Source organism: Cryptomeria japonica, chromosome 3 (genome assembly GCF_030272615.1).
Source record: "Cryptomeria japonica chromosome 3, Sugi_1.0, whole genome shotgun sequence".
Taxonomy (NCBI): domain Eukaryota; kingdom Viridiplantae; phylum Streptophyta; class Pinopsida; order Cupressales; family Cupressaceae; genus Cryptomeria; species Cryptomeria japonica.
In genome coordinates this window covers 655074391-655102242 of record NC_081407.1, presented here as the reverse complement: position 1 = coordinate 655102242, position 27852 = coordinate 655074391, and positions in this window count along the sequence as shown.

Here is a 27852-nt window from a genome sequence, read left to right as displayed (position 1 = left end):
ACCTTAATTAGGGAATTTATCTTTTGGTTTTAATTCTTCATTGGAAATCCTTAAGGAATTCTAGTGTAAGCCTTCCGCTTGTGTTATCATGCATGTTGTGTAAATGCACTTATTATGTTTATACTTTAAAAAAAAAAATTGTTTCACCCTTGTTGTGGGTTTTCCTTTGGGGTTTCTGGCAGGGCATTACATATATTAAACTTGCTTTTCTAATTAAAATTGATTTTCTCAAATAATTAAAATTAACCTTTCTATTCCAAAATGCCAAAGAGATTAAATTATTCCTATTTCAAATAAATTTAAATCTTTCCTTTCCAAAAGCATAAACTAAATCAATTCATCATTAAAATTAACCATTTAAATCAGACTTTCTATAAATAGGAATTGAGAAATTCTAATTGAAGTTTAATCACATAAAAAGGGAACCTATTTAATATAGTCCCTAAAACACTAATGTGTAAACACACATTAAATCAAATTAAATACTACGGATTAAATACTCAATTTAACCACACACAAAACATGCAACCCAAGAAAGCCAAACAGACAGACGACCTGCAAACCCAACCAAAGGGGATACTAACGGACGACTGACGACTCTCACTTGAGCACGACTAGGGTCAAATGAGGGTCTTACGACTACCTAATCCAAACTCTAAGGACCAAAGAGGAACACTCAAACCTATGAATCAGGTGGAGATGAACCTCATACCTATACAATACTATATCTGCAATCTCCTGCAACCAAGAGTCATACATGCATACATATATTTAATGAAAGTGTTAGCCCGAGATTAATAACAAGAATTAGGAGAACTAATAAACTTTCATACGAGTTGATGTGAAAACCACATTAACAGATACGCACAAAAATCAAAACATTTGACTATAACATTATAACATGATAAACTAACCAAGGTCAAACTGAGATTAGAAACTGATTAGGGCAGGAGTACTACATTCTCCCCCCTAGGTTTTGACTTACTCCTGGAAGTCGTAAGGCTAGACGAAAAATATGCCGCATGCATCACCCCTGAAACTCATTTAACAAATATCAAATTGCACATAGGAATCTTTTCACAAATAAATGAAACATTATTGCTAAAACATCTACGAATGCCATTATACATTGGTAAGATACATCTAAATCCATACATTTCTTAAAATATTCTAGGAATTATCCACAATCATAGCAAAGAAACATGAATTTTCTTCCTTTCATTATACCAAATTAATGCATTACAAAGAGGTAAACAACAATTACCATACTCATCTATCAAATATGACCAGAAAACATGCCATCATGATCAATTTCTTTTACCAATCCATCATCATAAAATTTTATCGCATAGAACTAGCTTCAAATATCAAATTCTACAACCAAGTTAACTTTCAAGAAATAAGAGCAACCTATATAACACAATTATTTACACTTGCCAAGCAAATAAAAAGAAAAACAAAAAAAACCTTTCCAATGACTATGTCCCATAACATAGTGACAAGTTAACACAATTTACTCCCTGATTACACATAATAACCATCCACATAATTGGAATGCACAACTCAAAAGGCCACATGTGAGCATGTCTAATGCTCAGTCATAGATAGCATGCATGATCAACATCTCTATACCTGATCTCAAAACAAAATAACATGATCATAAATATCCAACACCTCACTCAAGGGCTTGATGCTGCTAGGGTACACCATAGCTGTGCTACATTCCATACAAGACCTTCGTGAACATCCCTTGTTGAGTAAGGTGATTAGCCTCCAAGAGATAGTCACCACACATAGGTAGGTAGTGGATCCTAGCCACATCACAGCCTCGCATACCCCCATCCTCAAGGTTCCCTACGTCTACTTCCTCGTACACACTCAACCAAGACCGTCTCATACGTCCTTGGAGAGGAATTTCACATTCCAACACAAGATCAGCATATGGAAATGATAAGGATAAACTAGTTTAGCCACCAAAGTATAGATGAATAAAGATAATAAACCATCAACTTCAATAGTAAGGCAATAAAATAATCTAGAATTTGCAACACCAAATCAAGTAAGCAAAAGATCGCAAGATCATGGCTTAACCTTCAAAGTCAAAATAGAATAAATTGCTGGTCCACAAAGAAATAAATAAGAATATCACAACTACACATAACATCACTATGTGACTAGCATCTAGCCACCAACGAGGAAGGAAGGAACAATTGTCTAGCTATTGTAGTAGCTCATCATGTGGTGCAGCCTAGTCACACACCCAGATGGCATGGCAGTGTGCACCTTGACATCATGTCATCATGCGGTATGGCAATACTCCAAGAAGAGGACACACAATGGATGTATCCCGCATGGTAGTGTACCTCGCGAAAAAAGGAACGTGCAAGTCACATCCCACATAGGGACATATCTCTCAGTATACTTGTCGTAAGCCAATTGTATACATGGCTAAGGTCCACCCACATGTCTACCAACACCTACCAACTAGTAGCTCATGTGGACAAAACCTACCTTTCATGAAGACAAGGCAAAGGATCCTCCAAAATACACCATCACTATGCTCAATAATTGCCATCAATATGCTCAAATAAAGGAGAGGAATAGGTTGGCACATATAAACCTTATAAATTGGTTCATCAAAAAGGGAAAGTATCGAGTACACCTTTAATATAGTTTCATAGTATAACTATATTTTCCTCGAACTAGAGAAGCTAAAGTGGCTTCGCACCAACATTACTCGTATGCACATAATAATTAATTATATGCACCTAAAGTTAGCTTAAGTGTAATAGAGATAAAGGGAACTTAAATAATTAAACAAATAATGTTTAATTAATCAAGTAAATACCTGAATACTCTAACACCCCCCTTAAGCTAGACTTAGGGAGAAGCTAAAACCTAGAATAGCTACTGAAAGCAATAAAGATGGGTCCCGACAACAAGGCCTGATCAGGTACCCAAATACAATGAAATCTCTATGAACTGGAGAAATAGAGAAAACCACATGGGAACAAAACTCTACTCCAAAAAGAGATGGAAAAGAACACCATTGAAGCATGAAGAACCTGCAAACTCTATCGAAGAATAACTGTTGATCTGAAGAACCTCCACTGAAATAGAACATGACCAGGTAGAGAAGACTATAATCTGCATGAGTGCCCTCAAATGACACTACTCGAATTAGATGGCAAACAAGGCAAACACTGAAATCGAAGATACAAATGGTATGAGAAACCAAAGCCTAAAGAGCTGATCAATTGAACCATGAAAGCATTAGAACCAATAGGATAAACCTCCCCATAATGCGGAAGTGGGAGAGGGACAGGAACGCTGAAAAGGACAGCCAAAAAGAATTGCATGACGAAGAACCAGGAACATCAAAGGTGCTGAGACAAGTACATGGTGTCGTGGAAGGAACATTCACTTGACACACATCATGAGGTGAATGTCGTGGAAGGAACACTCACTAGACAAAGGAAGATGGCAAACAATAGACAAACATCAACCCCCTCATGGCACTTTATCAATAGTGCATGTACAACAAGGCATAAGATGTGCAAGATCCCAAGTAAACAATGCATGATGGCACTTTATCTCAGTGCGTTTGCATAAATACAAGCTACAATGATAAGAAGACCAATGCTAAGAGGATGGAAATAGAAACGAGAACCAAAATAGAGACATCCTACCCAGAGAAGAGATCCCAGGACCTGAAACAACTAAGATATCCACCAGAGTGCTGAAAAGAAAAAAACTAAATAAAATATGCATGGAGCATAATCTGGAAATAAAACTCAGATGGCTAGAAATTACACAGCACACACTTTCTGAAAATATAAAGTTTTCAAAAAATGAAGGTCGGATGCTCATTCTATGGCTCCCGGAGTGCAAAAATAAGACCTCACTTTGACTGAAAAAAAACATAGTCAAACAGAAAAATTGGAAAAAATTACCAACACCATGAGGTCCAGCTCGGAACTAGCTTTTCGACGCTTATTCATTTTCAAAAAAAAGACTCTGTATGCCCAAGATAGAGCTAAAAACCAAACCCCCCCTGAAAGAGCCCAAAAAAGGAGGTCTGGTGACTGGGCGGTGCTTCGGTGGCAGCCTGGTGGTGGGCCAGTGGCCGGGAGAAGCTCCGGTGGTGAGCTCGGGCAGAGCGGTGCTCTCCTGCAGAGCAGAGCTGTTGGGCGGCACATTTGGGCGGAGCGGGGGCCGTTGGAGCGATGGGCCGGAGGTGCAGAGGGTTCCGCCAGGCTGGGCGGAGGTGATTCGACGGCAGGGGCCACAGGCGGCACGGGAGCTGTTGGGCCGCAGGCAGGAAGGCGGGCGGCGGGCGGCAGGCGATGAGTGGCAGGCGACAGGGAGGCCGAGGATGACGAGTGGTGGTGTAGGCGGGTGGAGACAGGCTGAGCACAGGGGTTGGGAGCTGCAACAACAGCGGGGCCAGAGACCGTAGGGCCGTCGAGGGCCGAAAGTAACGGTCGATGAGGGGTCGGGGAAGCCGGAGGCCAGGGAGCCGAAGGCCAGTGCTGGCAAGGGCCGGGGGCTGGTAGGGAGCCGCAGTGGCTGGAGGAAGACTGCTGATGGTGCTGTATGGGCCTGCAACATTGCAGGGGCCCCACAGTACCCTGTGTACCATGGGAACCCCCCCCATCAATTTTTTGCCAAAAAACAGAATAAATTTTTTTTTTTAAAAACCCTTTTTTTTTTTCCTTTGCTTTTTGAATTTTTTTTTAAAAGCAAATTTTGGCTTGCATGTCGTAAAAAGGCAAAAAAAAAAATATTTTTTAATTTTTTCTTGATTTGCGTGTCAGGGTCGTACGACCTGGATCTAAGAAAAAAAAACTCCTAGAGGCTCAGGAACCAAAATAGGTCAAATTCTATATGACCATAGGGATTTTTGGGCCTTCTAAGCATGATGGTGAGGTCCGTTTAGGCCCAAAGTGCTAAAAAAAAAACCTATACCTAGGTGCATAAAAAAAACTGTTTGAAACCCCAGATTTGCTTCCAATGCAAAAATTCTCAAAACAAGAACAGGTAGCTGCAGATCTGAAGCTCTGATACCATATTGGAGTTGAGAAAATACAACACCACAAGAGCCCAAATAATCTCTGCAAGCTTAAAAACCTGTTACAAGGAGAAGCAAGGAAGCAAATACAGAAAAACAAATACACAGAGAATATGCTCAAAAAGAGAGAGCTCAATATTCACAAAAATATGTAATGTGATTCTTACAATGAAAAGAAAGAACTCAACCTTTAATAGGTCAAGAAACCCTAAAAGGGAAAACCTAGGTTTGCACATAATAATTAATTAAAATAATTAATTATATGCACCTAACGTTAGCTTAAGTGTAAAAGAGATAAAGGGAACTTAAATAATTAAACAAATAATGTTTAATTAATCAAGTAAATATCCGAATACTCTAACAATCCATACTATCCAAGGAGTGGTGACTTCCAATACTACCCCTTAACATACTGAATTACCAACAACCCGGGGTTTGGTACTCAGTAGGGAAGCAAATAAGCAACATCACATAAATAATATGGTTTCCCATACTCATAAGAAAACATATCCTCCATGGTTGATTAATTCACAATCCCATGGGCACATATAGCAAGCACGGGTTTCTTACATTACACAAAGAAAGAACCAGTATTGGTTTAGTCACATTTACGGGGAGTACTTTTCAGTACACTATCATCTACTCAAGGAAGGTTTTAATTATTCTTCCCACAAGAATAAAATTTGATCTAGATACAAGTATCAAAATTATTAACAATTCAAAATTACATAAGGAAGTAACGTCATTCCTATATCTTTCTCTAATTCCACTAAGCATTCATATTCACATCACTGACCGTGCAAATTTTCTTTCCAAAGCATAAGACTTTCATCTTTCCATAAGAAGTCAAAATACAAAATTACAATTTCACATGTTTTATAAACATTCTATTTAAATCAATGCATCCTTTAGTAGCATTTCTAAAAAATCTTATAATCTAGGCAAAGAGAAGGGAAAGAGAGTTTGATAGTCAAACCATTTCTTACATAAGCACAAGATTTACCAAGATCACACAACATTATAAAATTTCTCACTATAAGTCTATCATTTTAATTGTACAGTTTTCATTTCACTACCGTGTTTAGAAGAATGCCAATAGGCCTAACATGACATTTTCAATTATTATGGTTGCAACAAAATATTCTAGTTTTCTAAACAAGAAATCAAGTCAAACAATCTTTTCGATAATACAAGACCTCTTGCAAACACTCACTACTCTTAGTTCAATACGAAACATATCATAATTTGCAACCTATCATTGAAAATCAAGGTATGATAAGAAAGTAAATGAGGAGCTATCAACTAAATAATACATATTAATGCGTGCACATCAAACAAGCATTTCATTTGCACTTTATAATCATAATGAGTCAATTATATATATGTCCAAAAGCAAGTTCAATGTAGCATTGTTAAAATAGGTCCTCAACTGAGTCAATATAATGAAACACATAAAACAATCTTTCGTGGAACACACTAATACACTCTTAGCCACTATAACATGTTCCCTTTTTATACATCTTTTACAAATAAAGTAGTTTCACATAACAACTATTTGCATATTAATGCACATTACTTAAGATAGCATTTAATTATGTTACTCCTACAATACACATGGAGAATTCTTTAATGAAAACATACAATTTTCTCCCAATAATAAAAATGAACATATAAACCCATAGCCCTCTTATTATCTAGAAGCACAGAAGCATTATAAGGCTCACACAAGGGTTCAAGAAGTCACAACCTTTCTCTCGCAATAAGAAAACTCACAAAAGAGATAAATACACGTATAACAAACATTTTAATTTCTAGAGAGAAAGAGGAGGAAGGGTGGTAATCATTCAATTTGCTACAAAATAAGTATTCAACATTTACCATACAATTCCTTCAAGTGGACAACACTAAGCTAGATCATAATCTTAATACAAGCACATTTTGTACTTTCAGATTCAAGACAAGCACTAACCAACCCAAATGGATTAGTCAAAGGAGCACAACAATCAATAAGGAAGGTACATACGACTCTCTTCCAGAATAAGAGTAATCGTAGACCAAGACGTCAATAAGAAACAAAGCACATATAATCACTCAAAAAAACCAACATCAAGAAGGTGAAAACAAGGTGTGAACACACACATTACACATAATAAAGGTCTACTTGAAAGAATATGCAAAAGAATAGAACACAAGTACTTAAGATCTTCAAGATCCTATGCCTCAATCACACACATACAAAAGGAGGACAAGCATACAACATAAGGTCGATACACCTCACATCAACTAAGTGCACAAGCAACACCAGAGATCCTAGTGTAATGCCCCTCTAGGAAACCCTAAAGGGATTGAGCTAAAACACAAGAATAGAGTGCAATTAATTTTTAAAAAAAATTAAACACAACACAATGATACAATGAGTTATCATAAGTTCAGATACCACAACGGAAGACTTAAATAACACCTAAAGAGTTTCCCAATGTGAATACAAAATTCAACATTAAACTCAACTCACACTAATTAATCCAATTAAGCCGATTAACTTAATGATATGATAATACTTTGACCAAGGGATAATTTATTTCGGTAAGATAAAAATATAGATAACATGATAAGGTTCATCCATTGAGATTAAAAGTATAGATAACATGATAAGGTTCATCCAATAAAATTTAACCATACATTACGTACAATCTTACATTAAGCATATACAATGCATCTAATTTTATAATATACTTTAATTTCATCATAAACTAATGAATTCTTTCCATGCATACTTAATTGCATTATCAATAACTGAATACATTCTATTATTCTAATCTACATTCTTTCATGATCCAAATTACTGCATTTAATAAGATGACTACATACATGCATTTAAGATTAACATAATCTATTCCACATAATACATTTTAACCATAAAGCCATCTATACATGCTAAACTAAAAAGGAAACATAAGAACATAAACATCACATAACACCAAAATGATACCGGAGTTTAGAGGGCTACATCTCTAGGTCTGCTCAACTGCAAGACCCCTCTGATAATTAAAAATGTTGGTATTATGTGAACCAGTATGAGGACATGATGACATTGTATGTTGTCATTGATGTCAATATGTTGAAGAAGAGAGAACTGGTATGTTACCAAGAACTGGTATATGTGAGAACCGGTATATGTGACAAAATGAAGCGGTGTGTTTGTTCAAGGTCAACCAACATGTTGATATGGGAATAGGTACATGGAAGCTTTGTATGACTACCGGTTGGTAGTCTCAACTTCAGGGTTTCCGATTGAAGTGCTTCAAGCCTGTGTGACTCAACTGATGACTTTGTGTGATGAGTTAGCATTGTAACAAAGAACAAATCATGTTTCCACGTCAGCCTTGTGCATGTGAAGGATCTTGCATGAAGGAGATTGTTCCTTTCTACCTCGGGAATGTGCGAAGTCTGTAAATGGTGAAAACGCATGATGGGTTATCAGTCGCCATGAAAGCGGTGGAAAATGAATGATGGAGAACATCTTGAGATTGGTTCAAGACTGTTGCATTTAATGCAATGTGCTCAATGGTTAGGATTGAACCTTTTGAATTGCTTAACCTAATAGGTTTAGGGTTTAGGGTTTATGCTACCGACCTATCTATTTCCTATAAGGTCGTTGTTGTGTTTCTTTCTGAGGTTGTTGGCAAAAGTTGTGTGTGTATATCCAAGTGAAGAGATATGTGATTCTTGCTAGACTAGAGGAGATAAGTGATACCTGTAGAAGGTGAAGAGGAGCTAAAGTGGATCTGCATTGGCATTGAGTGTTGTTACCAGATCATTGTAATACCTGTTGATCTCTAACCACTTCAACAGTTGGGAAATCCCTTAATAGGGTAGCTTTAACTAACTTACTGTAAATCCTTTGATAGGGTGACTCAAGACCATTGAGTTCTTGAAATCCTCTAACAAGGTAACCTTTAACACGGTTTAACCCTTAACCGAGTATTCTAGCCATCCCTTAACTGGGTGATCCCTTACAGGATCGGTTCATGTGATGGTTTAAGTGATTTGTGTTTGAAGGTACATCATGTTGATCTAGCTGTTTATATATTTTTGATGATAGATTACCTGTTCATGAACTAGGGTGAAATGGAAATGAAGTATTAGATTGTATGAAAAGATAAGTGTCAAACAGTTTATGCTTGTCTCAGTTATTCTGGGTTTTGCCAGTTGTACTCTGTTTAAGACCGTTGTTACTGTTTGTCTTCCAAAGTACAGTGTCTGCTAACAAACTGGTTTTAGCAATGTGTTTTTGTCTGTACTAATTCACCCCTCCCCTCTCAGTGCCTGTTTGGTACTATCCATTTATTATTGAGTTATAAATTGGTATTAGAGCGTCCTCTAGGTCCTCTGTGTTATAAGCTTAATCGCTTGAGGAAAAGATCCTAGGCTAATGATGAAGAGGGAAGGTCCAAAGTTCAATAGAGATAATTTCAATATATGGAAAGATAGAATGAAGATATACATCAGAAGGATGGGTGTTCAACACTGGAGCTATGTTGAGAATACTTATGTTGCCCCTACCGGTACTCTCACCGATGATCAAAAGAGAGAGATGCAGGAGAATGGGAAAGTCATGGAAGCCCTAATTAGTAGTTTATCTAACATTGAGTTCATTGATGTCCAAGATAAAGTAAATCCCAAAGAAGTATGGGATACTCTTGAAAATATCTATGGCAGTGATGAGCATGTAAAACAAGCTAAGGAAGAAAGCCTTAGAGGGAAGTTTGAAGACATGTGGATGGTTAAAGGTGAGACCATTCAACAGTATGGAATAAGAATCAAAACTATTGTCGGAGATATCAAGAGTGCAAGTGGTAAAATGGAAGATTTCACTATGGTAAGCAAAGTTCTGAGATCCTTATTACCGGTCTATGCAATAAGGGTTGCTACTATTCAGGAGTTGAGATCAATAAACAAGACTAAGGTATCCCTAGACTCCATCATGACATTGTATGAGGACATGATGACATTGTATGTTGTCATTGATGTCAATATGTTGAAGAAGAGAGAACCAGTATGTTACCAAGAACCGATATCATTGTGAACTGGTATATGTGCCAAAGTGAAGTGGTGTGTTTGTTCAAGGTGAACCGACATGTTGATATGGGAACCAGTACATGGAAGCTTTGTATGACTATTAGTTGGTAGTCTCAACTTCAAGGTTTCCAGTTGAAGTGCTTCAAGCCTGTGTGACTCAACGGGTGACTTTGTGTGATGAGTTAGCATTGTAACGAAGAATAGATCATGTTGCCACATCAACCTTTTGCGCATGAAGGATCTTGCATGAAGGAGATTGTTCCTTTCTACCTCAACAATGTGCGAAGTCTGTAAACGGTGAAAATGTGTGATGGGTTATCAACCACCATGAAAGTGGTGGAAAACAAATGATGGAGAACGTCTTGAGATCGGTTCAAGACTGTTGCATTTAATGCAATGTTCTCAACGGTCAAGATTGAACCGTTTGAATTGCTTAACCTAACAGGTTTAGGGTTTAGGGTTTATGCTACCAACCTATCTGTTTCCTATAAGGTCGTTATTATGTTTCTTTCTGAGGTTGTTGGCAAAAGTTGTGTGTGTGTATCCAACTGAAGAGATACGTGATTCTTGCTAGACCAAAGGAGAGAAGTAATACCTGCAAAGTGTAAGTGCAGAAGGTGAAGAGGAGCTAAAGTAGATTTGCATTGGCATTGAGTGTTATTACCAGATCATTGTAATACCTATTGATCTCTAACCACTTCAATAGTTGGGAAATCCCTTAACAGGGTAGCTTTAACTGGCTTACTGTAAATCTTTTGACAGGGTGACTGAAAACCATTTAGTTCTTGAAATCCTCTAACAAGGTAACCTTTAATAGGGTTTAACCCTTAACCGGGTGATCCCTAACAGGATCGGTTCCTAACAGAACCTATTTTATCAGTCTTTAACCGGACAAGGCTCGTAACAAAGTGGACTTCTAAAGAGTTCAAAAATAGCTTGTGGGTATTCATCCCCACCATGGTTTTTCCTAGTTGGGTTTCCACGTGAAAAATCTGTGTGTCATGTGTGGTGTTATTCATGTGATGGTTTAAGTGATTTGTGTCTAAAGGTAAATCATGTTGATCTAGTTGTTCATATATTTTTGATGATAGATTACCTGTTCATGAACTAGGGTGAAATGGAAATGAAGTTTTAGATTGTATGAAAAGATAAGTGTCGACCGGTTTATGGTTGTCTCAGTTATTCTGGGTTTTGTCGATTGTACTCTATTTAAGACCGGTGTTACTGTTTGTCTGCCAAAACGTAGTGTCTGCTGACAAACCGATTTTAGGAATGTGTTTTTGTCTGTACTGATTCACCCCCCCCCCCCCCTCTCAGTACCTGTTTGGTACTATCCATTCATCATTGAGTTATCAAAAAATAGCGAAGAATACATAAGGTCACATCATTTACAATCCTGCCATAAAGGCGAACATAACCAATGATACATATGACCACATTAATCAAATAAATACATGAATGATCCTTGGATAGGAAAGGATCCAAATGAACATAATAAGAAGCAATTACAAAAGATCAACTGGAGCATCTGTGAGACTAATCTTCGCAACCCAAGGTCTAACATGAATATCAGGTTCTCACAAGGGCATAGACACCAGGATGACTCAACAATAGTGCTCCTATCAAGACAACACAACAACACACTAGCGAACATTAGGAACAAGTGTCATCACATAACCTTGTATGGTTACCATGGCAGGTCTTCATAGGTTCCAGCCCCATCTTCTGGGTTACGCTGGCAACCTAATTTGAAACTCTAGCCCATCCAAGCCTCATGTGGACCCACACATCCTTTTGTGAAGACAAGGATGATGGTTTGCGATTTTAGGCCTTCTCACTGCTTGCCTAGTCTGATCTAGCACTCATCCCATATGTGAGGCATAATTAACTTACTTAGTGATTTATTAACTAACTCTCTAATATGCTATTAGGTTATCACTTATTTAGACACACTTTCGATGGGTTACCCAACAACCACTTTGGGTGCAACCCCCAATCGAAAGCCACTTTCCCAATGACACTAGACTACACTCAAATGAACTTCTAAACCAAGGAATACACAAGGTCGAGCAAACAGAGTTCAACACGGTAGGAATACCCACTAGGTCAAACAAGATTTCATATGAGGTGCACTGACTGACGATACTCTAACTAGAGACTTGACTAGCTATGGTCAACCACGAATCCATATTCAACACCCACATAAAGGACATGACTAGATACAACATCATCACAAGAAAATAGTCAAAACTCAGGATTAAGGACATAAGCAGGTACCTAATCAATCATACGACAGTGTCCAACAAATAAAATCAAAGGCTTGCCATTTCTTCAGCAAATGTGAATACATAAAATTAAACATGCATAGGCCTAGATTGGAAAAGACAATCTTCTTTCCTATTGTTTACACACAACAATCGATCCAGTTTTCTAAAGGATCTAAGTTTGATTGCGGTTTGTCTACCTCATTTGGGTATAGGTTGTTCATGGTTTTCCAACTCACTAAGTTTGTTTGCATCAAAACATAACATAAATACATCATCATGAGTTTTTAAACCAAATTCACATGAATATAATTAAATAAACATTAACCAAACAAATATGATATTTATTCTTCATACAAAACATCATTCTCATACTAATTCGAAAACAACTTCTCCAAGTTCATCTTTTCCAGAACCAAGTTACACTTTTTAGATCAAGGAAATATATATTTAAGGAACCAAATATATGTAACCATTTCCCAAATTAACAAATTATTTCCTTGTGTACATATAGAAAAATACCAAAATTAAATATTAATTAATATATATTTATTAATCCACGATTAATAAAATATAAATAATTAAAAATTAATAATAAAATTTACAAATTAAGTATTAATTAATATATATATATATGTATGAATCCCCATTAATAAAATATATAATAATTAATAATAATAAATAAATAAAAACTTTTTAATAAAATAAAATAATTTTTTTTAACAAATTTAAAAAAACAACAATTTTTAAAACCCCCTACCCATGGGAAACCCACGGGCCCCACCAAGTAGGAACCACGTGGTCCCCTCTTCCTTTGGGAAGGGGTTGTGGGGGCCACGACATGGTCTTCGCACAGCCATGGCTATGTGGAGACCATGCCACAGTCTCCACCCCATGGCTCTCCCATGGTTTGGGGAAGCCACGACTCTCCCCAGCCATGGGTCGAGGTCGTGGTTCCCTCCCCCAAGACCCCCAATAAAAAATAAATTGTTGTTTATTTTATTTTTTTGTTTGAAATTTTTTAAAAACTAAAACAAACATTACCCAATCTCTGGGTATTCACAGACCCAGATTATAATTTTAAACAAGAAACCAATACTCATAAATTTTTTTGGGAACAACCTTGGGGACATTTTCCCAGAAATTAAAAAGAGATTTACACATATAAATGCATTTTTTTGATAATTTCAAACAAATCCTCCAAATAAAATAGACTCAAAAATTTTCTGAGATAAAACAAAGAATGGATCCCGTCATTTTTAAATACATCATTTCTTTCCCAAATTGAAGAAATGGATTTGCATCCATGAAACAAAGAGTTCAAAGCTAAATTAATTTCTCACTTCATATCCAAAATGAAGGAGTTTTCTAAAAGAAAAATGCAGCTACACACACACAGGAAGCTCCTTAAATTCAGACAAATTTCAACAAAAACAAAGGGTTAACCAAAATGCCAACCTTGAATGCTATCCTGGAGGTGTTGAAGATGAGCTCCACCTGCAAAATACCCAAACTCCTTCCACAAAATGCCCCAAAATCTACCCCAAATTTTTCCATCCAAAAATATAACTCTCAAAAAATGATCCTCCCATATTTTTCCAAAACCTAGGTTAAATGGGAAAAGTTTGACCAGAAATTCATTTTTGAATTTAAAATATTTTCATTTAAAATAAAAATAAAAATCACTCTATCAAACTATATTGAATATATATATATATATATTAAACTTGTTTTTCTAATTAAAATTGATTTTCCCAAATAATTTAAATTAACCTTTCTATTCCAAAATGTCAAAGAGATTAAATTATTCCTATAAATAAATTTAAATCTTTCCTTTCCAAAAGCATAAACTGAATCAATTCATCATTAAAATTAACCATTTAAATCGGACTTGCTATAAACAGGAATTGAGCAATTCTAATTGACGATTAATCGCATAAAAAGGGAACCTATTTAATTTAGTCCCTAAAACACTAATGCGTAAACACATTAAATCAAATTAAATACTATGGATTAAATACTCTATTTAACCACACACAAAACACACAACCCAAGAAAGCCAAACAGACAGACGACCTGCAAACCCAACCAAAGGAGATACCGACGGACGACTGGCGATGCTCACTTGACTGCAACTAGGTTCAAACAAGGGTCTTACGACCACCTAATCCAAACTATAAGGACCAAAGAGGAACACTCAATCTTGGGAATCAGGTGGAGATGAGCGTCGTACCTATGCGGTACTATACCTACAATCTCCTGCAACCAAGAGTCATACATGCATACATATATATATTTAATGAAAGTGTTAGCCCAAGATTATTAACACGAATTAGGGAAACTAATAAACTTGATTACGAATTGATGCGAAAACCACATTAACAGGTACACACAAAAATCAAAACATCTAACTATAACATTATAACATGATAAACTAAACAAGGTAAAACCAAGATTAGAAACTGATTAGGGTAGGGGTACTACAATTAGGTTTTTGTTGTTTTACTCAACTCATTGATTTGTATTTAAGGTCGATGATGTTGTTTTATTTTGGTGTTGGCAAATTTGGCAAAAATCAGTTGAGTGTGAGGTTGCCTAACCGGAGAATGAATCTGCAGTTTGAGTAAAGGTAGATTGAAGTTTAAGAAGGATATGATCAAGCAAATGTAGTGCTACTCAGACAGATCAAGAAAAAATTGTTGTTTTCTAACAATCACAACAAAATTGAAATTCCCTAATCGGCTAAGCTCTAACAAGCTTGGTTACTTTCTAAATCCTCTCACAAGGTGATCCATTAGTTTGGATTCTCAAACCCTCTACTAAGGTTACTCCTAGCAGGGTATTGTGATTTTCATCAAGACATTTTTGTAAATCCCTTTACCGGGTGATTCCTAACAAGAATTAGTTCTTAACATGACTTATTGTAAAAGCTTTAACAGGCTTGGCTCCTAACAGGGCGAACTTCAGAAGAGTTCAGATAGCTATCTGTGTGAGTCTCATCTCACCTTGGTTTTTACTTATTTGGGTTTTCCACGTATAAATATTTGTGTCAAGTGGTGAATGCTTTTGTGGTTATGATCTTATTTGTTGATTTGATTAACTAATTAACTATTCTGATAAGGCATGATAACAGGAAGAATTGAGAGTTGAATATGTTGATATTTGATTAAACATTTTGATGTTTACAAGATTGAAGTTGTTTACTGTTAAGTTGGCATAACAGTCAAACTGATTGATGTTGGTAGTCTTTTGTGATATTATTTGGAGAGATTTATTTTGAGTTTGGGAGTTTGTATCAGTTTTTCAGTTTACTGATTCAGCCTCCCCCTCTCAGTAATCTACTAGATACTTATTCTTTCATCATATCATCAATTGGTATCAGAGCATCTCAGGTCCTCTTAGATATCTAAGCCTAACAGCTTGAGGAAAAGATCTTGTAGATCATGATGAAGAAAGTAGGTCCTAAGTTCAACAAAGAGAACTATAGAATCTGGAGCGACAAAATGAAGATTTACATCAAGAGTCTTGGTAGTCAATATTGGGAGCATGTAGAAACTAAGTATACTGCACCTACAGGAACTCTTATTGATGATCAGAAGAAAGAACAACAAGAGAATCATTAAGCATTAGAGGCTATTATAAGTTCCCTGTCTGATGCTGAATATGTAGATGTTCATGGTCTTGAAACTGCATATGAAGTATGGAAAAAACTTGAAGAGATTTATAGTGGTGTTGAACATGTTAAGATTGCTAAAGAGGAGAGTTTAAGTGGAAAGTTTGATGACATGAGAATGTCTGAAGGTGAGAATATCCAACAGTATGGTCAAAGGATAAAAGAAATAGTTGGTGAAATAAAGAGTGCAGGAGGGAAAGTGGAAGATGCCATAGTGATCAGTAAGGTACTGAGAGCCCTGCTACCGGTCTATGCTATTCGAGTTGTAGCTATTCACAAGCTGAAATCCATTGACAAAACAAAGGTAACTCTTGACACTATCATTGGAAAGCTTACTACTTTTGAGTTAAATGGCTATGATGGTAGTGTAAAAAAATCAAAATCTGCATTCAGAGCTTCTATCTCTAACCCATATGTGAGAAGAAGTAGAGATACCAGCTATAGCTATGAATCCAGATCTAGCAGAGATGTTGATGATGAAGACACTTTAGTGGAGCTTGAAGCATTGTTGGCAAAATGAGTGCCTAGAGGCACTGACAAATACAAAGATAAACTACCATTGAAATGTTTTGCCTGCAACAAGATTGGTCATATAGCAGCAAATTGCCCTAATAGTGAAAATGAACACAAGAGAGACACATTCAAGAAGTATAAGGGTAAAGGCAAGAGAGATTGTCTTGTAGCTATTGATATTGGTATTACTGATGATGAATCTGATGATGAAGCTAGTGAAGATTTTGTGTTTGTGGCTATTAAGGAAGAGATATCAGATGAGAAGGCATTAGTGTCTAGGATGGATAACTCTAATGATTAGATCATTGATAGTGGTTGTTCACATTACATGACTGGTGATTGGAGCAAATTTCTTTCCTTGGAAGAATTTGATGGTGGTGTTGTGAGATTTGGCAATGACTAAACCTGTATGGTTAAAGGTAAGAGAGTTATTTCTCTTAATGGGAAGAGCAGTGTTGACGATTTCTATTGGGTTGAAGGTCTAAAGCATAATCTTCTGAGTGTGGCACAACTAAATGACAAAGGATAACCACTGGAATTTAAAAATGGTATGTGCAAAATATTTGACAACACAGGTGAACTGATTACAACCGGGAAAAAGACCAGAGGTAATCTATTTCATCTTAATCCTAAAGTCAGCAATTATTTGATTGCAAAGATAGATGATAGTTGGCTTTGGCATAGAAGATTTTATCTTATAAATTTTGACAACATTGTTAAAGTGAGTAAGTCTAAGATAGTAAGAGGTCTACCTTAGATAGACAAACTGTTAATGCTCTTTGTAAAGAACGTTAATTAGGGAATATGACTTCTTCTACTTTCAAGAGCAAGTCCTTCTCAGCAGAGCACTTGTTGGATTTGGTTCATATAGATCTATGTGGACCAATAAGAAATAGAAGCATTCAAGGTGATATATATTTCATGATCTTCATTGATGACTATTCAAGGATGATGTGGGTCACATTCTTGAAGGATAAGAATGAAGCTTTTGGTAAATTCAAGGCATTTAGGGCCTTAGCTAAGAAAGAGAGTGGCAAAAAAATAAAATGTCTGAGAACAAATTAAGGCAGTGAATTCACTTTTGAGGATTTCATTAAGTATTGTGATGAGAATGGTATCAAGCGTCAACTTTCTGCACCAAGGACACCATAGCAGAATGGTATAGCAGAAAGAAACAACCGGTGAATGGTTGAAGCTGCTAGGACAATGTTGATACAAGAGGTAGAACTGGGTTCTGGTGAAAAGAGGTAAGGACAAGACACCTTATGAATATTGGTATGGAAGATCACCTAATGTTAGTTATTTTAAGATCTTTGGTAGTAAATGATTTATTAAAAGAGGCTATTACATTAGCAAGTTTGAAGCTAAGAGTGATGAAGGCATATTTCTTGGCTATTCCACCAAGAGTAAGGCCTACAAATGTTTCAATAATCGGACTCAGAGAATTGTTGAGAGTGTTGATGTTCGTGTAGATGAATATCTTGAAGTTTCAAAAGGAACTAGTTCAGAGAAAAAGGATGAAGATCCTTGCATTTTTCTTTTAGAACCTGAAACAGTTAAATCTAAAACTGGTAAGGCAAATTATGATTTACTCATTCAATCGGAATAGATAATTTTAGAAGAAGAAGATGATGAAGAAGTTGAACCTAAGGAGAATGATCAAGTTATTCCTAGACATGTGAGTTTAATCACAATCCTGAGCAGATTATTGGGGATAAGGATGTTGGAGTACTTACTAGAAGAAGAATAAGAGAGAACTCTTGCATGATCTCCACCATTGAACCAAGAAGTGCTAAGGAGGCTTGTGGTGATGATCATTGGGTTAAAGCAATGGAGGAGGAATTGGATCAAATTGGGAAGAACAACACTTGGACCCTAGTACCCCGGTCGGTAAACAAGAATGTCATAGGTACTAAATTTGTGTTCAGAAACAAGTTGAATGAAGATGGTGTTGTAGTTCGCAACAAGGCAATATTAGTTTGCAAGGGTTATGCACAAGAAGAAGGATAAGATTATGGCAAAACTTTTGTACTAGTAGCAAGACTATAAGGTGTTATAACATTACTTGCATTTGTAGCTTATAAGAAGTTCAAGGTATACTAGATGGATGTTAAGTCTGCATTTTTGAATGGGATATTGGAAGAAGAGGTTTATATAGAGCAGCTTGATGATTATGCATTGACTGATAAAGAAGACATGGTATGCAGATTGCATAAAGCTTTATATGGATCAAAGTAGGCACCTAGAGCATGGTATGAAAGCCTTCATACACATTTGTTGAAGATAGGATTTGCAAGAAACAGTGATGACAACAACATTTATCTCAAGTCTGAAGGAGATGAAATACTGGTTAGTGAAGTATTTGTTGATGAAATTATATTTGGAGGTAATGATGCCATGAGCAATATTTTTGTAGATGAAATGAATAATGAGTTTGAAATGTCATTAGTAGGGGAAATAAAAAAATTCATAGGCTTGTAGATACAATAAATGAAGAATGGTATTTTCCTTACTCAATCTAAGTATGTGAAAGAAGTTTTGAAAACTTTTGGCATGAGTGAATGCAAACCAGTTGGAATGCCAATGGTTATAGGTTGTAAATTGTCCAAGGAAGATGCATCTAAGTCTATAGATGAAAAAGAATACATGTCAATGATTGACAAATTACATGATGTTGTTCACAGTCGACTGGATATTAAGGAAGCACATCTGATAGCAACCAAGAGACTTTTTAGATATCTGAAAGGTATTGTTGATTATGGGTTATGGTATCCATATGAAGGAAATTTCAATCTAAAGGTGTACACGGATGTTGATTGGGTAGGAAATATTGATGACCGAAGAGTACTACCGGTGGATCATTCTTTTGAGGAGGAAGGATTGTTTCATGGAATAGTAAAAAGCTAAGTTGTACTTCACAATCTACTGCTGAAGTTGATTATGTAGCATCTTATATGAATTGCACACAAGCTATTTGGATGAGACACATTTTGGAAGGTTTGAAGATGAAGATCTCGGAACCTATAAAGATATTATGTGATAATACGAGTGCCATAAATATTTCTAAGAATCTTGTTTTGCACGCAAGGACTAAGCACATTGAATTGAAGTATCATTTCTTGAGGGAGAAAGTTCAAAGTAAAGATGTTATCTTAGAGCATGTTTCAACCAAGGAGAAGCTTGCAGATATTTTTACCAAACCTCTTCCTAAGAATACATTTGCAACTAGCGGCTATACCCCTTCATGAGGTCAATTGAACATGATGCTGATTGCATCAGTCCTTGAATTACTTGTAGAATTTTACATGGATTGATGTTTTGGAGTGGATGTATTCCACAGGGGGAGCATCAAGTTGCAGTTTGTTGATGCACAATGAGAATTTAAAATTACATGTTTTACTTTCAATTTGGCATTGTTGTCAAAGGGGGAGAAGAATTATGTAACTCAGGAGAAGAATTTTGTATTTGATTAGGTGAACCAGTGACATGATGATGATAGACAGAGCATGGTGAATACTTGGTATGTAAACTAGGATTTCTATTCACTAATCACAACAACAAATCAAAGGCGTTGATATTTGTATTGCCATCAATGCCAAAGGGGGAGATTGTTGGCATTTTGCATATAGATTGCATTAATGATATGTTGTCATTGATGTCAATTGAACTGGTGAATGGTATTCATGATATTGTTGATTTTGTTGATGTTGTTTCTTTTGTCTTGTAACCAGTGTGATGAACTTTGTGGAAGATGTTCTAAACTAGTATTGTAGTTTGTAAGTTAAATAGGTGTATAGGGTTAAACCTTTCTATGTTATGTAACCAGTAAACCCTACCAGTTGTTTTTGTTAAACCCTAACCGATGAAAGTTTGTTAGTTTAAGATTTGATGTTGAGTGGTAATGATGGTAACACGTGTGGTCATTGTATGAAGATAAGTTCAAGTTATTTTGGCATGTTTGATTTTCTTGGGAAGGAGCAAAGTCGATTGCATCAAATGCATAGCGCGTGATGAGTTACAAGTCCGATGAAGCAGTGATCATGGAGTGGTTGAAATTTTCTTGATTAATGTGAAGAGATTGTTATGATTTCTAATGGTCAAGATTGTACCGACTTGTTTGTAATCTTGATAATGAGAATTAGGTTTTTGTTGTGTTACCAACCTAATTGATTTGTATTTAAGATCGATGATGTTTTATTTTGGTGTTGGCAAAGTTGGCTAAAATCAGTTGAGTGTGAGGTTGCTTAACCAGAGAATGAATCTGTAGTTTGAGTAAAGGAAGATTGAATCTTAAGAAGGATCTGATCAAGCAGATTTGGTGCTATTTAGATAGATCAAGAAAAAACTATTGTTTTCTAACAACCACAACAAAATTGAAATCCCCTAACTGGGTAAGCTCTAACAAGCTTGGTTACTTTCTAAATCCTCTCACAAGGTGATCCATTAGTTTGGATTCTCAAACCCTCTACCGAGGTTACTCCTAACAGGGTATTGTGCTTTTCATCAAGGCATTTTTGTAAATCCCTTAACCGGGTGATTCCTAACAAAATCAATTCTTAACAGGACTTATTGTAAAAGCTTTAACAGGCTTGGCTCCTAACAGGGTGAACTTCAGAAGAGTTTAGATAGCTATCCTTGTGAGTCTCATCTCATTGTGGTTTTTACCTATTTGGGTTTTCCACATATAAATATTTGTGTCAAGTGGTGAATGATTTTGTGGTTATGATATTATTTATTGATTTGATTAACTACTTAACTATTCTGATAAGGAATGATAACTGGAAGCATTGAGAGTTGAATATGTTGATATTTGATTAAGGATTTTGATGTTTACAAGATTGAAGTTGTTTACTTTTAAGTTGGCATAACAGTCAAACCGTTTGATGTTGGTAATCTTTTGAGATAATTATTTTGACAGAGTTATTTTGTTGATAAGTTTATTTTGAGTTTGTGAGTTTGTATCAGTTTTTTCAGTTTACTGGTTCACCTCCCCTCTCAGTATTCTATTGGATACTTATTCTTTCATCATATCATGATGAGGTATTATCTCCACCTGGCTTCACAGATCTGAGCGTACCTTATTGACCCAATGGAAGTGGAGGAGATAGTTGTAAGGCCCTACTTATTAACCCTAGCCTTGCTCAAAATGAACATCATCAGTCGTCCATCAGTTACCTATGTCTAGTATGTGAGTCATGTGTTTATTTGAGTATTATGCATTTGGTAAAATTGATTATTAAATCTTAAATTATTTAATTAGATTAAATGTGTTTTATGCTTGGTATTGAAAAGAGATTAAAATAATATGACTCTTGTATGTGGTTAGTCGTTAAATCAATTTGGTTGAATTATTAAATTAGTAAATTTGAGCATGTATTATTTTTAAATGAGAAATAAAATGTTTTATTTTATGGGAAAAGTTTATTGAAATTTAGAATATAAAATCTTTTCTTCCCTCATTGACTTTTAAAAAAATGTAAATTGGATTTTTAAATAAAAGAAAAAAAATCAATTTTGGACAAAAAAGCTTTTTTCATTTTAACGTTATGAAAAGGATTTCATTAGTCAAAAATAATTTCAACCTAAAATAATTTTAGGTTAAAATTTTGTTTATAAAACCACATTCTTTCACAAGAATGGGGGAGAAGAAATTTGGGAAGAAATTTGTGCATCTTTGTTGAAGGAAGTTTCCAGATTGGAGGTTGGTCTCTTCTCAGTTTTCTTCCTGGATTACTATTAAGGTTGGATTATGGTTTTAAATATCTATGTTTTGTTTTTAAAAAAATATTTGGTTGAAGAAATCTCTCTGTGAAATGAATTGATGTCAAAATTTGTTGAATCGTTCATTTAGTTTTGAAATGCGAAATTAGCATGAATTTAAATCAGTTTTATTTTCGCCAATCGATTTTTTTATTGTGAAAAGAATTAATTTAAAAATCAGATTTCTATGTGTTGAAAAAGAAAGAAATGTCATTTTTTGAACCTCTCTTTTTAGTTTGTTCAAGGTAAATTTCTTATTTAAAATATCTGGTAGAGGAAAAAAATTAGTTTCTATTTCTTTTGAGCATGTTGTTATGTTGCCAAAAATTGTTCAATTTTTTTTTTCCTCTGTTAAAATATGATTGCTAGAAGCAAAAATCAGGGTTAAATATAACAGAAGTAATCAGATTTATTTATGGTTTTTGAAGAAATTTTACCGGAATTAGTTAATTTTTTTACCTCTTTCAAAAATCTTCTTTTCTCAAAAAATTTCTGAGTTTTGTGTTTCAATGAGGGTTTGTTGTTTTCATTTTTTAAAAGAAATTTGTTAAAAAATATATATATTGGGAGAGGGGGGGGGGGGGGGGGGGTGGTGGGGTGGGGGTTGGGGCAGTCATGGACCCCGCGACTCCATGGCCGGGGAGTCGTGGCTTCCCCAAGCCATGGGGGGAGCCCAAGCTATGAGGCCATGTTGTGGCCTCCACACAACTGTGGCTTTGGGGGGACCACAACATGGTCTCCCAGTAGCCCACCCCTTTGTAAAAGGGGCCTCCGTGTGGTTGTGAGAAAACCACGTGGGGTGGGGTCTTTTAAAATAAATTTTTTATTTTTTGAAAGTTTTTAATTTTTAATTTTTAAATTATATTAAATAATACTCACACACATTTTATATGGAGAAAAATATATTTAAATTTGGAAAAATTTAGAATAGATATTTTTATAAAAAAAAAATGGAAATGATTATTTATTTGGGAAAATACCAATATTAGTTTAATTACTATTTTATAATTATGTAAATGAGATTTTTGGTTTAAATTTGTAATGAGATGGTGAAATTATTTATATGATGTAATTTGAATTATAGGAGAAATAGAGAACCTTGGTCGACATGTATTTTTAATAAAATGGAAAATTATTGTCGTTTTAAGATAAGTGAAATTGTGTGTGTTTAATTACTGTATTCGCATATATTTTCAAAATTGCAAGTCTTTGGCCAGTTTATTAAATGTGGTCATATGGTGGTTTTCAAGGTTGTGCATTTCTTGTATCAATGATTTGTCAGTTGGTTAACTTTATGGGAGGGTTGATTTTGGCCAAGTGGTTTTCTACCGTATTGAACTCCATGTATTCTTTCATGTGTATACCTTGGTTTTGGGAGTTCATGTGATTTTTAGTTATGTGTCATATGGGAGAGTGGCTTTTGATTGGGGGTCACGCCCAAAGTGGTTGTAGGGTAACCCATTGAAATTTTTCTTAATTAAGTGATAAATTAATAATATTTAGAGGGCTTGGTAGATGAAACGCTAAATAAGATAATTATGCCTCGCTCATGGTTGAGTACTAGTATAGACTCAAGATGTGGCGAGAAGGCCTGGAATGGCAAAACAACAACCTTGTCCTCACAAAAGTCTTGTTTGGGTCCACATGAGACTTGGATGGGGCCAGGGGTTCGGGCGAGGCTACCAAGATAGCCCATGATGGGGGCCGAGACCTATGGAGGCCTACCATGATAACCATACCAAGCTATGTGATGACACTCTTCCCTCATGGTCCCTAGTGTTTAGTCATGTTGATTTCACCCAATTTAATGTGGAGTCATGTTCTACAAGTTTGCTTCTCATGAGTCATTCTGATGTTTTGAGTTTGACCTTGTGCATGTGCATGCCCATAGGTTGCTAGTGGGTCTTATTCTTGTCTCCTAGCACGGTGGGGTGGATCTTTTTAGAGTCACATGGTCGAGTGGTAGTGCCACTTTACATCGATATCATGTTTTCTTCCTTCTTGTGAGGGTTGTCTTTGTAGGTTTTCCAGTTGCTCTTTGGTCTTGATCATCTCCTTGTTCCAGTTGTATTCCCTTTGTACTTCGTGGATTCATTATTGTACCTATTTGAACCTTTTGAGTTTAGTTGTATCATTTGTATTATTATGCCTTCTTGGCATGTTGTAAACTATGTAATTCATTATAAGATCTCTTATATAATTCATACGTTATCCTGTAATTTAAATGAAATGTATTTGAGATATTATAAGTTGTTATATTTTTTAATGGTTAATATGGGGTTATTGAATGAATTATTGTAGTAACTTGATGTATGTGATCATTAGTATGTAATGAAATCAAATGCTAGTATGCAATTTTAAACATGTCTAATTCAGTTCTTTAAATGAATATCATTGTAATGTATTATGGATAGTTAACATGCATCTTAAGTGGATTAGTGAACCTTATGCTTTCATTTTCATTTTAAAGTAATCTTCGTTGGAAACCCTTTAGGAATATGGTTAAGTCTTCTGCTTGTGTAATTTTAGTGCAATGTTATAACTTAATGCACCTGGATGATATGTTATGTTTAAAAAATATATATTTTTTTGCTTTAATTCCTATGTTTTAGTGTGATCCTTTAGGGTTTCTTGGTGGGGCATTACATTCTGGGCATCTATCCAAACGGAATAGGAATTCATCCATCTGGGATGAGAATCTAACCATACAGATTAGGCATCTGTCCATACATGACATGATGTTCATCTATCTAATTCAGGATAGGCATCTACCCAAATGGGGTAGGCATCTATCCAATTCAGGATAGGAAGTGCTTTGGCTAGAGACTTAGACTCATTGGGACCATCCGGGTCCTGAGTCACTCTCTAAGAGCTACACTCTTCTAATAGGAGTGCACCGAGGTCACCGTCCTTAGGAGTAAATAAATTTACATAATAAAAGCTTGAATTCCACCTCGAAATTTGGCCTAAAGTCTTGGGAAGTCAAGCAAATCCACATGAGATTCCTTTTGAGTATGCATTGAATTTTTTTTCTTTAAATCTTCCAATCAGTATTTGCAATATTTTATTTAAAATACTAAGGAGCTTGAAAACCAATAGCTCATCCTTATCCAAATCCTAATTTCCCCATCCCCGAATGCCTAAGTACAAGGGACAACTTCATCCCTGGACTACCTACATACCTATTTCAGCACGAGATCAAGGCATAAAGTATGTAGTTCTGGTTTCTAACTATGGTTTGATGTAAACTATTTGGTGGGTACGCAACCCTTTCTAGGGTCAATGTCCTAGACAATTTATCTATGGTTGCTACCCACAATGGTAGCTCTATAGCAAAAAGGCTCGAGATGACCTTTTGCTTGTGGCCTAAACAACTAAGTCTTATTTCCTATTAAATACATCACCCTTAATCCGTTATCATCCGCTGAAATAATCAAGGTAAAGTAAATTCCAAAATCATCACACACATCCAAACCCTAATGGGGTTTTCTAAAGTTTAATTTATCGGATGTAAATTTATTTAAAATTTATCTTTTTAGATTATTGATCCAAGGGGGATTGCCCGCCCCTTGGATTTTAATTTCCAAATAACCCTTATTTCTCCTCAATGGTTTATAGGGGCAATGCCACATACGTCGTTATTGCATCTTTATTAGGCATTAAGTGTAGTAGTTCAACACAATGACATTATCCGTAAGTGTGACCCAGGGGCACCATAGATACCGAATGCTACTAGTTTTTGGTTTCAACTCCTCTTGTTTAGTTGCCTAACTAGGAATTTAACTTTGAATTCATGAATCTTAAATGAAGCAATATACCGATACAAAAAAGAAACTATTATATTCAAGGAATTATGCATGAAATTAAAAAATAAGGTATAATTTTTATGTAATTGAAAAGAATATAAACAAATCAACTACTTGGAAAAAGTATTTCTTTGAAGGAAAAACTATGATAATAATTGAAAACTTGAACTAAATGCATGAAAGTACTAATTGCTTGGAAACTATGATACTTGTAAAGATAACTTATGAAAAATGATTTGAATTACTTGTGAGATATAATTGATTTGGAACAAATCCATTACACTTTATGTATGAATCCCAACACTTGAAAGGTACTAAATTGCTTGAAAGAAAATTAAAAGATTAAATAGGACTTTGGAAATGAATTCAGCACCTACTTGTTTGAAGGAAAAAAAATCTATTAATAATAAGTTCAACTAATTCTTTCATTAGAAGTAACATAAATTTAGTCTTTAATTATCTTCTACAAATGATAACCTTACTTTAAATATAAATCATAATACTTGAACAAAAATTAAATGATTAAATAGCAAGATGAATTTAATGCTTACTTGTTTGAAGGGAAAAATTATTTAATAATAAGCTTCAAAATAACTACATTGATTTTTAATTACCAATGTTTGAAAATAAGATTAGAAGAGAGTCTAATTACTTGATAATTAGCCAATATAAATAAAGCTCATAAATAATTGTAATCAATCTTCTTCTAATTGGTTTAGAACTAATGCCAAATCCTTCGCAAGATTATAACTAACTATTCCTTCCACTTGAAGCAATGTTAACTTAACTAGGTTAGGTATTTCTACAAATACTAACCTTATCAATTTCCAACTCTTAGAGGAGAGCTAAGATTTACTCCTAGATTTTCCCTCAATTAAAATTGTTGTTTAGTTTTCTAATACGTTTCTCAAAAACTCATATTAAGGTAAGAATCCAATAATAACAAATTATAGCTTATTTCATCTTCAAAGCTAAGTTTCATTAGACATTTACAACAAAGATGAGTACTTGATTTGAGGTTTCTAATAACCCACCATAAATGAATCAATAAAATTGAGTATTCTTTTTTTTTTTTTGTTTAATGTAATCATTATATTTTATTCAATTGCATACTCTGGGCATCCATCCATTTAGGATTAGGCATTCATCCATCCAGGATGAGCATCTAACCATATGGGTTAGGCAATTGTCCATACGGGACATAAGAGTCCATCTATCCAATACGGGATAGGCATCTACCCATATGGGGTAGGCATCTATCCAAATGGGATAGGAGATGCTCTGGCCAGAGACTTAGACTCATCGGGACCATTCAGGTCCTGAGCCACTCACTAAGTACTACACTCTTCTAACAAGAGTGCACTGAGGTCGTCGTTCTTAGGAGTAATTAAAATAATACAAGCTTGAATTCCGCCTCGGAATTTGGCTTAAAGCCTCGGGAAGTCAAGCAAATCCATACGGGATTCCTTCCAAGTATGCATTGAACTTCTTTTTCAATTTAATTATCTTATCTTTCAATTAGGATTCTTACTCAACCAAGCCTAGACCCCACCCATGAACGCCTGAGTACGAGGGACAACTCCGTCCCAAGATTGCCTACATACCCGCTTCGACACGGGATCAAGGCGTAAAGTATGTAGTTATATTTTTTATTCTATGGTTTGATGTAAACTGATTTGTGGGTAC